Genomic DNA, 14,461 nt, shown 5'->3' with positions numbered 1-14,461 from the left:
TACAACTATCATTTCCCAAACCAGCCTTTTCAGGAACAGTTATTACCTCTCAACTATCAGGTCCCACACCAAATGGTTCAGGAACAGTTATTACCCTACAACCATCAGATCCAACAAAACCAGGGTCAGGAACAGTTATTCCCCTACAACCATCAGGTCCCACACCACCAGGTTCAGGAACAGTTATTACTCCACAACCAACAGGTCCCACACTTACAGCTTCAGTAACAGCTATTACATTACAATCTTCATTTCCCACATCGCCAGGTTCAGAAACAGCTATTTCCCTACAAACATCAGGTCCCACACCACCAGGTACATGAACAGTTACTACACTACAACCATCGTTTCCCACACTAGCAGGTTCAAGAACAGTTATTACCCCATAACTGTTAGGTCCCACACCACATGGTACAGGAACAGTTATTACCCTACAACCATCAGGTCGCACACCACCAGGTTCAGGAACTGTTATTACCTATCAAGGATCAAGTCCCACAGCACCAGGTTCAAAAACAGCTATTTTCCTACAACCATCAGTCCCACACCACCAAGAATATGAACAGTTATTACACTACAACCATCATTTCCAACACCACCAGGTTCAGGAACAGTTGTTAACCCTCAGCTATCAGGTCCCAAACCACCTGTTTCAGAAACAGTTATTACCCTACAACAATCAGGTTCCACACCACCATGTTCAGGAACAGTTATTACCCAACAACTATCAGGTTCCACACCACCAAGTTCATGAAAATTTATTAACCTACAACCAGCATTTCCCACACCACCAGGTTCAGGAACAGTTATTACCCTAGAACCATCATTTCCCACATCACGAGGTTCAGAAACAGCTACTTCCCTACAAACATCAGGTCCCACGCCATCAGGTTCACGAACAGTTATTACCCCTCAGCTATCAGGTTGCATACCACCAGGTTCAGGAACAGTTATTACCCGACAACTATCATTTCTCACACCACCAGGTTCAGGAACAGTTATTATCTCTGAACCACCAGGTCTCACACCACCAGTTTCAGGAACAGTTAATACCCATCAACTATTAGGTTCCACACCACCTGGTTCAGGAACAGTTATTACCCTACAACCATCAGGACCCACACAATCAGGGTCAGGAACAGTTATTACCCCACAACCATCTGGTCCTACACCACCAGGTTCTGGAACAGTTATTACCCTACAACCATCAGGTCTCACAAGACCAGGTTCAGGAAAAGTTGTTACCCCTCAACCATCAGGTACCACCCCACCAGGTTCAGAAACTGTTAATACCCATCAACTGTTAGGTCCCACACCACCTGGTTCAGGAACAGTTATTACCCTGCAACCACCAGGTCCAACAGCACCAGGTTGAGCAACAGTTATTATCCTGCAACTATCATTTCCCACACCACCAGATTCAGGAACAGCTATTAACCCTCAACCGTCAGGTCCCACAGAACCAGGTTCAGGAACAGTTATTACCCCTCAACCGTCAAGTCACACAGCACCAGGTTCAGGAACAGTTATTACCCTACAACCATCAGGTCCCACACCAACAGGTTCAGATAAAGTTTTTAACCCTCAACCATCAGGTCCCACACCACCAGGTTCATGAAAAGGTACGAACGTACAACCATTATTTCCCTCACTAGCAGGTTCAGGAACAGTTATTACCCCTCAGATATGAGGTCTCGCACTACCAGATTCATGTAGAGTTATTACCGCACAACCATCAGGTCCCACACCACCAGGTTCAGGAAAAGTTATTACCATTTAACCATCACGTCCCACAGCACCAGGTTCTGGAGCAGTTACTACACTACAACCATCAGTTCCCACACCACCTTGTTCAGGAACAGTTATTACCCCTCAACTATTAGGTCCCACAGCACCTTGTTCAGGAACAGTTATTACCCTACAACCACCATGTCCAACACCACCAGGTTCAGGAACAGTTATTACCCTACAGCCATCAGGTCGCACACCACCAGGATCAGGGACTGTTAATACCCATCAACTGTCAAGTCCGACTGCACCAGGTTCAGAATCAGCTATTTCCCTACAACCATCAGTCCCACACCACCAGGTTCAGGAACAGTCATTATCCGTCAACAATCAGTCCCACTCCACTAGGTTAAGGAACAGTTATTACCCTACAACTATCATTTCCCACACCACCAGGTTCAGGAACAGTTATTATCTCTCAACCATTGGGTCTCACTCCACCAGGTTCAGGAATAGTTAATACCACTGAACCGTCAAGTCCCACAGCACGAAGTTATGGAACAGTTATTGACCTACAACCATCATTTCCCAAACCGCCCTGTTGAGGAACAGTTATTACCAGTCAACTATCAGGTCCCACACCACCTGGTTCAGGAACAGTTATTACCCTACAACCATCAGGTCCCACACAACCAGGGTCAGCAACAGTTATTACCCTACAACCATCATTTCCCACACCACCAGGTTCAGGAACAGTTATTACCCCTCAACTATTAGGTCCCACACCAACTGGTTCAGGAACAGTTATATCCCTACAACCACCAGGTCCAACACCACCAGTTTCAGGAACAGTTATTACCCTACAACCATCAGGTCGCACACCACAATGTTCAGGAACTGTTATTACCCATGAACTGTCAAGTTCCACAGCACCAGGTTCAGAAACAGCTATTTCCCTACAACCATCAGTCCCACACCACCAGGTTCATGAACAGTTATTACCCTGCAACTATCGTTTCCCACACCACCAGGTTAATGAACGAAGCAAAAATAGTGGGAAGACAGAGGATTGGGAAGTTTTTAAAACCTTACAAAAGGAAACCAAGAAGGTCATTAAGAGAGAAAAGATTAACTATGAAAGGAAACTAGCAAATAATATCAAAGAGGATACTAAAAGCTTTTTCAAGTATATAAAGAGTAAAAGACAGGTGAGAGTAGATATAGGACCGATAGAAAATGATACTGGAGAAATTGTAATGGGAGATGAGGAGATGGCAGAGGAACTGAATGTTTTGCATCAGTCTTCACTGAGGAAGACAGCAGGATACCGGACACTCAAGGGTGGCAGGGAAGAGAAGTGTGCTCAGTCACAATTACGACAGAGAAAGCACTCAGGAAGCTGAATAGGCTAAAGGTCGATAAATCTCCTGGACCAGATGGAATGCACCCTCGTGTTCTGAAGGAAGTAGCTGTGGAGATTGCGGAGGCATTAGCGATGATCTTTCAAAAGTCGATAGATTCTGGCATGGTTCCGGAAGACTGGAAGATTGCAAATGTCACTCCGCTATTTAAGAAGGGGCAAGGAAGCAAAAAGGAAATTATGGACCTGTTAGCTTGACATCGGTGGTTGGGAAGTTGTTGGAGTCGATTGTAAAGGATGAGGTTACAGAGTACCTGGAGGCATATGACAAGATAGGCAGAACTCAGCATGGATTCCTTAAAGGAAAATCCTGCCTGACAAACCTATTACAATTTTTTGAGGAAATTATCAGTAGGCTAGACAAGGGAGATGCAGTGGATGTTGTATATTTGGATTTTCAGAAGGGCTTTGACAAGGTGCCACACATGAGGCTACTTAACAAGATAAGAGCCCATGGAATTACAGGAAAGTTACATACGTGGATAGAGCGTTGGCTGATTGGCAGGAAACAGAGAGTGGGAATAAAGGGTTCCTATTCTGGTTGGCTGCCAGTTACCATTGGTGTTCCACAGGGATCAGTGTTGGGACCGCTTCTTTTTACATTGTACATCAACGATCTGGATTATGGAATAGATGGCTTTGTGGCTAAGTTTGCTGACGATACGAAGATAGGTGGAGGGGCCGGTAGTGCTGAGGAAACGGAGAGTCTGCAGAGAGACTTGGATAGATTGGAAGAATGGGCAGAGAAGTGGCAAATGAAGTACAATGTTGGAAAGTGTATGGTTATGCACTTTGGCAGAAAAAATAAACGGGCAGACTATTATTTAAATGGGGAAAGAATTCAAAGTTCTGAGATGCAACGGGACTTGGGAGTCCTCATACAGGATACCCTTAAAGTTAACCTCCAGGTTGAGTCAGTAGTGAAGAAGGCGAATGCAATGTTGGCATTCATTTCTAAAGGAATAGAGTATAGGAGCAGGGATGTGATGTTGAGGCTCTATAAGACACTGGTGAGACCTCATTTGGAGTACTGTGGGCAGTTTTGGTCTCCTTATTTAAGAAAGGATGTGCTGACGTTGGAGAGGGTACAGAGAAGATTCACGAGAATGATTCCGGGAATGAGAGGGTTAACATATGAGGAACGTTTGTCCGCTCTTGGACTGTATTCCTTGGAGTTTAGACGAATGAGGGGAGACCTCATAGAAACATTTTGAATGTTAAAAGGTATGGACAGAGTGGATGTGGCAAAGTTGTTTCCCATGATGGGGGAGTCTGGTACGAGAGGGCATGACTTTAGGATTGAAGGGCGCCCTTTCAGAACAGAAATGCGAAGAAATTTTTTTAGTCAGAGGGTGGTGAATCTATGGAATTTATTGCCACGGGCAGCAGTGGAGGCCAAGTCATTGGGCGTATTTAAGGCAAAAATTGATAGGTATCTGAGTAGCCAGGGCATCAAAGGTTATGGTGAGAAGGCGGGGCAGTGGGACTAAGTAGGATAAAATGGATCAGCTCATGATAAAATGGCGGAGCAGACTCGATGGGCTGAATGGCCTACTTCTGCTCCTTTGTCTTATGGTCTTATTACCCATCAACCATCAGCTCCCACACCACCAGGTTCAGGAATAGTTATTACCCCTCAACCGTCAAGTCACACAGCACCAGGTTCAGGAACAGTTACGAACGTACAACCATCATTTCCCACACTAGCAGGTTCAGGAACAGTTATTATCCCTCAAATATGAGTTCCCGCACCACCAGAGTCATGTACAGTTATTACCATACAACCATCAGGTCCCACACCACCAGGTTGAGGAACAGTTATTACCCTACAACCATCAGGTCACACACCACCAGGTTCAGGAACTGTTATTACCCATCAACTGTCAAGTCCCACTGCACCAGGTTCAGAAACAGCTATTTGCCTACAACCATCAGGCCCCACACCACCAGGTTCATGAACAGTTATTACAGTACAACCATCATTTCCAACACTGTCAAGTTCAGGAACAGTTATTATCCCTCAACTATCAGTCCCACTCCACTAGGTTAAGGAACAGTTATCACCCTACAACTATCATTTCTCACACAACCAGGTTCAGGAACAGTTATTACCCAACAACCATCAAGTCCCACACCAACAGGTTCAGGAACAGTTATTATCTCTCAACCATCAGGTCTCACACCACCAGGTTCAGGAACAGTTAATACCACTGAACCGTCAAGTCCCACAGCAGAAGGTTCAGTAACAGTTATTGACCTACAACCATCATTTCCCAAACCGCCCGGTTGAGGACCAGTTATTACCACTCAAGTATCAGGTCCCACATTACCTGGGCATCAGGTCTCACACCACCAGGTTCAGGAACAGTTATTACGCCTCAACCGTCAAGTCCCACAGCACAAGGTTCAGGAAAAGTTATTTACTCCTCAATCATCAGGTCCCACACCACCAGGTTCAGGAGCAGTTATTACCCTACAAACAAAAGGTCCCACACCACCTGGTTCAGGAACTGTTATAACCCTACAACCATCAGGTCCAACACCACCAGGTTCAGGAACAGTTATTTCCCTGCAACTATCATTTCCCACTCTACGAGGTTCAGGAACAGTTATTACCTCTCAACCATCAGTTCCCACACCACCAGATTCAGGAACTGTTATTACCCTACAACCATCAGGTCCCACACCACCAGGTTCAGGAACAGTTATTACCCTAGAACCATCATTTTCCACATCACGAGGTTCAGAAACAGCTACTTCCATACAAACATCAGGGCCCACACCATCAGGTTCAGGAACAGTTATTATCCGTCAACTATCAGGTCGCACACCACCAGGTTCAGGAACAGTTATTACCCTAGAACCATCATTTCCCACATCACGAGGTTCAGGAACAGTTATTACCCTACAACCATCACGTCCCACACCAGTATGTTCAGGAACAGTTATCACCCTACAACTATCAGGTTCCACACCAACAGGTAGAGGAAAAGTTATTACCCTTCAACCATCAGTTCCCACTCCACCTGGTCCCAGAACAGTTATTTCCCTACAACCATCATTTCCCACTCCACCAGGTTCAGAAACAGTTATTATCCCTCAACTATCAGGTCCCACACCACCAGGTTCAGGAACAGGTATGACCCTACAGCCACCATTTCCCACACCACTAGGTTCATGAACAGTTATGACACTACAATCATCATTTAGTAGAGTAGAGTGGATAGGGGAGAACCAGTGGATGTGGTATATTTGGATTTTCAAAAGGTTTTTGACAAGGTGCCACACAGGAGATTAGTGTGCAAACTTAAAGCACACGGTATTGGGGGTAAGGTATTGATGTGGATAGAGAATTGGTTGGCAGACAGGAAGCAAAGAATGGGATTAAACGGGACCTTTTCAGAATGGCAGGCGGTGACTAGTGGGGTACCGCAAGGCTCAGTGCTGGGACCCCAGTTGTTTACAATATATATTAATGACTTGGATGAGGGAATTAAATGCAGCATCTCCAAGTTTGCCGATGACACGAAGCGGAGCGGCAGTGTTAGCTGTGAGGAGGATGCTAAGAGGATGCAGAGTGACTTGGATAGGTTAGGTGGGTGGGCAAATTCATGACAGATGCAATTTAATGTGGATAAATGTGAAGTTATCCACTTTGGTGGCAAAAACAGGAAAACAGATTATTATCTGAATGGTGGCCGATTAGGAAAAGGGGAGGTGCAATGAGATCTGGGTGTCATTATACACCAGTCATTGAAAGTGGGCATGCAGGTACAGCAGGCGGTGAAAAAGGCGAATGGTATGCTGGCATTTATAGCGAGAGGTACTACTGCAGTTGTACAAGGCCTTGGTGAGACCACACCTGGAGTATTGTGTGCAGTTTTGGTCCCCTAATCTGAGGAAATACATCCTTGCCATAGAGGGAGTACAAAGAAGGTTCACCAGATTGATTCCTGGGATGGCAGGACTTTCATATGATGAAAGACTGGATGAACTAGGCTTATACTCATTAGAATTTAGAAGATTGAGGGGGGAATCTGATTGAAACGTATAAAATCCTAAAGGGATTGGACAGGCTAGATGCAGGAAGATTGTTCCCGATGTTGGGGAAGTCCAGAATGAGGTGTCACAGTTTGAGGATAAAGGGGAAGCCTTTTAGGACCAAGATTAGGAAAAACTTCTTCACACAGAGAGTGGTGAATCTGTGGAATCCTCTGCCACAGGAAACAGTTGACGCCAGTTCATTGGCTATATTTAAGAGGGAGTTTGATATGGCCCTTGTGGTTAAAGGGATCGGGGGTATGGAGGGAAGGCTGGTACAGGGTTCTGAGTTGGATGATCAGCCATGATCATACTGAATGGCGGTGCAGGCTCGAAGGGCCGAATGGTCTACTCCTGCACCTATTTTCTATGTTTCCATGTTTCTATTTCCCACACCCCAGGCTCAGAATCAGTTATGACCCCTTAACAATCAGGTCCCACACCATCAGGTTCAGGAACACTTATTACCCTACAACTATCATTTCCCACAACACCAGGTTAAGTAACAGTTATTACCCTACAACCATCAAGTCTCACACCACCAGGTTCAGGAACAGTTATTACGCCTCAACCGTCAAGTCCCACAGCACAAGGTTCAGGAACAGTTATTATCCTACAATCATCAGGTCCCATACCACCAAGTTCAGGAACAGTTATTACCCCTCAATCATCAGGTCCCACACCACCAGGTTCAGGAGCAGTTATTACCCTACAAACAGAAGGTCCCACACCACCTGGTTCAGGGACTGTTATTACCCTACAACTATCAGGTCCAACACCACCAGGTTCAGGAACAGTTATTACCCCTCAACCATCAGGTCCCACACTACCAGGTTCAGGAACAGTTGTACTCCTCATCCGTGAAGTTCCACAGCACCAGGTTCAGGAACAGTTATTACCCTACAAACATAAGGTCGCACACCAACAGGATCAGGAAAAGTTATGACCCCTCACCCATCAGATCCCACCACCACATTCAGGAACAGTTATTACCCTACAACCAACAGGTCCCACACCACCAGCTTCAGGAACAGTAATTACCCTACAACCATCATTTCCCACATCACCATGTTCAGAAACAGCTATTTCCCTACAACCATCAGTTCCCATACCACCAGGTTCATGAACGGTTATTACACTACAACCATCACTTCCCACACCACCAGGGTAAGGAACTGTTATTACCCTACAACCATCAAGTACCACATCAACAGCTTCGGGAATAGTTATTATCCAGGTCTCACACCACCAGGTTCAGGAACAGTTATTACCCCTCAACTATCAGGTCGCTTACCACCAGCTTCAGGAAAAGTTATTACCCTACAACGATCGTTTCCCACACAACCAGATTCAGCAACAGCTATTTCCCTACAACCATCAGGTCCCACAGCATCAGATTCATGAACAGTTATTACACTACAAACAACAGGTCCCACATCACCTGGTTCAGGAACTGTTATAACCCTACAACCATCAGGTCCCACACCAGCAGGTTCAGGAACAGTTATTACCCCTCATCCATCAGATCCCACACCACCAGGTTGACAACAGTTATTACCCTACAACCAACAGGTCCCACACCACCAGATTCAGGAACAGTTATTACCCTAGAACCATCATTTCCCACAACATGAGGTTCAGAAACAGCTACTTCTCTGCAAACATCAGGTCCCACACCACCAGGTTCAGGAACAGTTATTACCCTACAATCATCACATCCCACACCAGCATATTCAGGAACAGTTATTACCCGACAACTATCAGGTTCCACACCAACAGGTAGAGGAAAGGTTATTGCCCTTCAACCATCAGTTCCCACAGCACCAGGTTCTCGAACAGTCATTACCCTACAACCATCATTCCCTCACCACCAACTTCAGGAACAGCTATTTACCCGACAACCATAAGATCCCACACCACCAGGTTCAGGAACAGTTATTACCCCTCAACCATCAGGTCCCACACCACCAGGTCCCAGAACAGTTATTACCCTACAACCATCATTTCCCACTCCACCAGGTTCAGAAACAATTATTATCCCTCAACTATCAGGTCCCACACCACCAGGTTCAGGAACAGGTATGACCCTACAGCCATCATTTCCCACACCACCAGGTTGATGAACAGTTATTACACTACAACCATCATTTCCCATGCCACCAGGTTCAGGAACAGTTATTGCCCCTTAACAATCAGGTCCCACATCACTAGGCTCAGGAACAGTTATTACTCCTCAACCGTCAAGTTTCACAGTGCAAAGTTCAGGAACAGTTATTACCCTACAACCATCAGGTCACACACCACCAGGTTCAGGAACAGTTATTACCCCTCAACCGTCAAGTTCCACAGCACCAGGTTCAGGAACAGTTATTACCCTTCAACCATCAGGTCGCACACCAGCAGGTTCAGGAAAAGTTATTACCCCTCAACCACCAGATCCCACACCACCGGTTTCAGGAACAGTTATTACCATACAACCAGCAGGTCCCACACCACCAGCTTGAGGAACAGTAATTACCCTACAACCATGATTTCCCACATCACCAGGTTCAGAAACAGCTATTTCCCTACAACCATCAGATCCAACACCACCAGGTTCATGAACAGTTATCACACTACAACCATCAGGTCCAACACCACCAGGTTCAGGAACAGTTATTACCCCTCAACTATCTGGTCCCACACCACCTGGATCAGGAACAGTTATTACCTTCCAGCCATCAGGTCCTACACTACCAAGTTCAGGAACAGTTATCACCCTATAACCATCAGGCTCCTGAACCATCGTGGATAATTTCACTCACCTCAACACTGAACTGATTCCACAACCTATAGACTCTACATCTCATGATCTGAATATTATTTGCTATTCATTTTTGTATTTTCTCAGATTGTCTTCTTTTGCATATTGATTGTTTGTTTTTGTGTGTAGTTTTTCATTGCTTCTATTGTGTTTGTTTGTTCTACTATGAATGCCTGCAAGAAAATGAATCTCAGGATGATGTAACTGCACTTTGATAATCGAATTTACTTTGAACTGCTGTACAAAGGTTCCTCAACTGGAAACATTAACTCTGTTTTTCTTCCCGCAGGTAATGCCTGGACTGTGTGCTTCACACATTTTCTGTTTTATTTGTGCCTGTTGGATGTTTGATGTACAGCGAATAGTATATCAAAATATATTTATGGCTCATCAGCCTTCTGTCAGGTTGGGGAATGGATTTCAGATGTTTTCATCACTGGAATTATTCCAATGGAAGTCACCTCCTGGGAGAGCCTTGACTGAGCTCTCTCGTCTTTGAACTTCAGTTACATTTCTGTATTGATGTCACTCTGTTCCCCTTCAGTTTGGCTGGGAAAAAGTGAAGATGATTCCACCTCAAATAGACTGTGAAACCTGAGGAGTGAGAAGGCCAGGGCTAGCAGTCTGATGATCTCCGAGGCTTCACTATGGGCTTTGGCAGGGATTTGGCAGTCGGAAGGAAGGCAGAGAGATGTTGATGAAGGAATATACTGATGCAAGGCTCCACTGTTCCCCAACTCTGTGAAGCAGTTAATTTCTCAGTAAGAATCAAGTTGTCAAGAAAAATCACCGCACTATACGTCATACAGTTTGATAGATCTTGTGAAACCACACCCAATGTTTCAGGAACAGCTTCTCTCCCTCTGCCATCCGATTGCCGGATGGTCCACGCACATGACCTCACCACTACTATTTTGCACTACTTATTTTTTATTGTCACTGATTTACGTACAAGGTTAGTTGGTCAGCTCCCAACACTAATCTGTCAACATGCCAGTGCTGGACATTGGGCACAGCCTTGAGCCAGCAGAGAGTCACTGATGGAATACATTCAGTTGAGGGGGCAGGTAGATCAGGACCTGTGTGTGGTGCTGACCACGTCATATAATGATACTCCTCCATTACTTGTAATGCAGTAGTTCTACCCAGTACCCCTTGGCCATTGGGGAAGAATAGGTGCCCCTGGGGTGGGGAATAGGAGATATGTCTCACCATGCAGATGGTTGTGGTTTGGGCTGAGGGATTTCTTGCTCCTCACCCCCCTTCTCCCTTTCCCCATTCCCATCCTGGTTCCCTTCCTCTCCTTTCTCTTCTTCTCACCTCCCTCTGATTTCCTCCTTTCTTTTCTCCTGCAGTTCATTCTCCTCTCCTATCAGATTCAGCCTTTTAATTAATTCATCCACCTATCACCTCCCCTTCCTCCACCCAGCCACCTTCCCCCTCACCTAGTCTTACCTATCTTCTTCCAGCCTGTACTTCTGGTCTTACCTCTGACATCCCACCCCACCATTCTTCACTCTAATCACATTAAAATTCCGCTCCCCCCTCCCATTACCCATTTCTGCCCTGGGGAAAAGTCTTTGGCTATCCACTCGATCTGTAATCTTGTACATGAAGAAAATGATATGAGTGCAGCATTTATAATGGTTGGCATGCACTTGAAAGGCCAGTTTCCATATGTCACGTTACAGAAACGTTTGTGGAGGTTTGCAGGAGCAAACTGAAGATACAGTAACTGGGACTCATTCAACAATGTGTTAACAGAGCCGCTGCCAGCTAATATTATGACTAACTTATTCTTTCAACTTTTCAGGTCTGTAATTCGATGATTCACTTTATAACTTGGTTATTTCCTGAGAAGGAAGCCAATAAAGATACATCTGCTTTCCTCCTGCGTAACTTCATGGGAAGGAATGAAGAGTCATCGGCACGGAGGCCAGCTGCCGGCTCCGCACTCACTGAGCCCCATACTTCTCCCTGAGTACCTGAGTCACTCGAGTGTGATCGGAGTCTAACAGGCAGCACAGATGGCTCTTTAGGCAGCGTTATATTTATTTATGGGGGGGGACCGATCTGGTGCAGGGGCAGCAGACTGAGAAGTGCACGCAGAGCAGGAGATACAACCTGCTAATGATAATTGCAGGAATTGCTGTAAGGTCTCAGAGGCTACAGAAAGGGGAAGCAGGATTACCGCCTCAGGTCCATGTTCACCAACCTGCTTAACCTGTTAACAAGCAGATTTAAAGTTCACCTGCATCATATTTGGACTTAAGATTCTTTAAGAAGAGGATTCCTTCTTCTTCAGCCACCTCTCACATCTCAGCTTCACTTGGCACTTCATTCCCCCCCCACCCACCCACCTTTCTATTCACCTGGTCTCACCTATTGCTTGCCAGCTTGTACTTCTTCCCTCCCCCTCACCTTTTTATTTTGGCATCTTCCCCTTTCCTTTCCAGTCCTGATGCAGGATTTCAGCCCGAAAAGTCAACTGTTTATTCATTTCCATAGATGTTGCCTCACCTGCTGAGTTTCTCCAGCGTGTGTGTGTTGCTCTGGGTTTCCAGCATCTGCAGAATCTCTTGTGTTTATGAAGAGAAGAGAATTGGCCATATTTCAAGCAGACAGATTGTTGGGATTTGCTGTTTAAAACTGCAGGAACCGTGTGATGGTCAAGAAACAGTAGATCTGCAGAACCAGAATCAGGTTTATTATCACTGACATGAAACTTGTTAACTAGCAGCAGCAATTCAATGCAATACATGATGTAGAAGAAAAAAAAATAATATTAATAAATAAGTAAATCAATTACAGTATATGTACATTGAATAGTTTAAAATTGTGCAAAAAACAGAAGTACTGTATATTAAAAAGAGTGAGGTAGTGTCCAAGGGTTCAATGTCCATTTAGGAATCCGATGGCAGAGGGGAAGAAGCTGTTCCTGAATCGCTGAGTTTGTGCCTTCAGGTTTCTGTATTTCCTGCCTGATGGTAACAGTGAGAAAAGGGCATGCCCTGGGTGTTGGAGGTCTTTAATAATGGAAGCTGCCTTTCTGAGACACCGCTCCCTGAAGATGTTCTGGATACGTTGTAGGCTAGTACCCAAGATGGAACTGACTAGATTTACAACCTTCTGCAGCTTCTTTCAGTCCTGTGCAATAGCCTCTCCATACCAGACAGTGATGCAGCCTGTCAGAATGCTCTCCACGGTACATCTGTAGAAGTTTGAGCATATTTGTTGACATGCCAAAACTCTTCAAACTCTGAATGAAGCATAGCCGCTGTCTTGCCTTCTTTATAACTACATCGATGTGTTGGGACCAGGTTAGGTCGTTAGAGATCTTGACACTGAGGAACCTAAAGTTGCTCACTCTCTCCACTTCTGATCCCTCTATGAGGATTGGTATGTGTTTCTTCGTCTTACCCTTCCTGAAGTCCACAATCAGCTCTTTCGTCTTACTGACGTTGAGTGCCAGGTTGTTGCTGCGGTACCACTCCACTAGTTGGCATATCTCACTCCTGTACGCCCTCTCATCACCACCTGAGATTCTACCAACAATGGTTGTATCATCAGCAAATTTATAGATGGTGTTTGAGCTATGCCTAGCAACACAGTCATGTGTATATAGAGAGTAGAGCAGTGGGCTAAGCACACACCCCTGAGGTGCGTCAGTGAGGAGGGTATGTTATCACCAATTCACACAGATTGTGGTCTTCTGGTTAGGAAGTCGAGGATCCAATTGCAGAAGCAGGTACAGAGGCCCAGGTTCTGTAACTTCTCAATCAGGATTGTGGGAATGATGGTATTAAATGCTGAGCTATAGTTGATGAACAGCATCCTGACATAGGTGTTTGTGTTGTCCAGGTGGTCTAAAGCCATGTGGCCAGCCATTGAGATTGCATCTGCCATTGAACTATTGTGGCAATAAGCAAATTGCAATGGGTTCAGGTCCTTGCTGAGGCAGGAGTTTAGTCTAGTCATGACCGACCCCTCAAAGCATTTCATCACTGTAGATGTGAGTGCTACTGGGCAATAGTCATTAAGACAGCCCACATTATTCTTCTTAGGCATTGGCATAATTGTCACCATTTTGAAGCAAGTGGGAACTTCTGCCTGTAGCAGTGAGAGGTTGAAATTATCCTTGGATACTCCCACTAGTTGGTTAGCACAGGTTTTCAGAGCCTTACCAGACACTCCATCGGGACCTTCTGCCTTGCAAGGGTTCACTGCCTTTAAAGCCAGCCTAACATTGGCCTCTGAGACAGAGATCACAGGGTCACCAGGTGCAGCAGGGATCTTCACAGCTGTAGCTATGTTCTCCTTTCAAAGCGTGCGTAGAAGGTGTTGAGTTATCTGCTAGTGAAGCATCGCTGCCATTCATGCTATTGGGTTTCGCTTTGTAGGAAGTAGTGTCTTGCAAACCCTGCCAGAGTTGTCATACATCTGATGTTGCCTCCAACCTCATTCGAAAT

At 45.4% G+C, this 14,461-nt stretch overlaps 1 long non-coding RNA gene across 1 annotated transcript in view; it reads right to left on the bottom strand.

Moving 5' to 3' along the window:
• Positions 1–14,461, bottom strand: part of LOC134359847 (uncharacterized) — a 50,688-nt gene that overhangs the window by 17,045 nt on the left and 19,182 nt on the right. Inside the window, exon 2 of the long non-coding RNA XR_010021217.1 lies at positions 12,513–12,677. This is a non-coding gene — a long non-coding RNA (uncharacterized LOC134359847). The remainder of the gene's footprint in view (positions 1–12,512; positions 12,678–14,461) is intronic.

This window comes from Mobula hypostoma, chromosome 2 (genome assembly GCF_963921235.1).
Source record: "Mobula hypostoma chromosome 2, sMobHyp1.1, whole genome shotgun sequence".
In the NCBI taxonomy this organism is placed as follows: Eukaryota; Metazoa; Chordata; class Chondrichthyes; order Myliobatiformes; family Myliobatidae; genus Mobula; species Mobula hypostoma.
Note: the sequence above shows the minus strand (reverse complement) of the source record. Positions and strands in the feature narration are given on the sequence as shown.